Source organism: Cyprinodon variegatus, unplaced genomic scaffold (assembly GCF_000732505.1).
Source record: "Cyprinodon variegatus isolate N-32 unplaced genomic scaffold, C_variegatus-1.0 Scaffold1131, whole genome shotgun sequence".
Lineage (NCBI taxonomy): Eukaryota > Metazoa > Chordata > Actinopteri > Cyprinodontiformes > Cyprinodontidae > Cyprinodon > Cyprinodon variegatus.
The window spans coordinates 15,736-16,975 of record NW_015151584.1 but is presented as its reverse complement, the minus strand read 5'-3'; positions in this window follow the sequence as shown (position 1 = coordinate 16,975).

The following is a 1,240-nucleotide window of genomic DNA, read 5'->3' as shown; positions in this document are numbered from 1 at the left end:
TAGAGCCCAATGTTAGAACCTAACCATAGAGCCTAATGGTAGAGCCTAATGGTAGAAACTGATAGTAGAGCCAAATGGTAGAGCCCAATAGTAGAGCCTAATGGTAGAGCCTAATGGTAGAAACTGATAGTAGAGCCAAATGGTAGAGCCCAATAGTAGAACCTAATGGTAGAGCCTAATGGTAGAATCTAATGGTAGAGCCTAATGGTAGAATCTAATGGTAGAGCCTAATGGCAGAACCTAATTGTAGGGTCTAATGGTAGAACCTAATGGTAGAATCTATTGGTAGAGCCTAATGGAAGAACCTAATTGTAGGGTCTAATGGTAGAACATAATGGTAGACCCTAATGGTAAATTATAATGGTATAACCTAATGCTAGAGTATAATGGTAGAGCTGAATGAAAGGATCTAATGGTAGAGCCTATTGGTAGAACATAATGATAGAGGTTAATTGTTATGGCCTTCCTGCTGGTTTTACCCTCTATTCTTTGTCAGCAATGAAGTTTAGTTTAGGTAGCTAAAGGTAGACTCTGATGGTAGAGGCTAATGGTAGAGCCTAATAGTAGAATCTAATGGTAAAGGCTAAGGGTAGACTCTAATGGTAGAGCCTAATGGTAGAGCCTATGGTACAACCTAATGGTAGAGCCCAATGATAAAATCTAATGTTAGAGCCAAATGGTAGACTCTAATGATAGAAGCTAATGGTAGAGCCTAATAGTAGAATCTAATGGTAGAGGCTAATTGTAGACTCTAATGGTAGAGCCCAATGGTAGAGTCCAATGTTAGAACCAAACTGTAGAGCCTAATGGTAGAGCCCAATGGTACAACCTAATGGTAGAGCCCTATGTTAGAGGCCAATGGTAAAATCTAATGTTAGAGCCAAATGGTAGATCCCTATGGTAGAGCCCAATGGTAGAACCTAATAGTAGAATCTAATGACGGAGCCCAATGGTAGAACCTAATGGTAGAATCTAATGAAAGAGCCTAATGGTAGAACCCTAATTGTGGACTTCTCACGGTAGACACCTAACGGTAGACCCCTAATGGTAGAGCCCTAATGGTAGACCTCTCACGGTAGAGCCCTAATGGTAGACTCCTAACAGAAGGCCCTAACAGTAGACCCCTAACGGTAGACACCTAACGGTAGACCCCAAATGGTAGAGCCCTAACGGTAGACCCCTAATGGTAGACCCCTAATGGTAGACCTCTCACGGTAGAGCCCTAATGGTAGACCCCTAA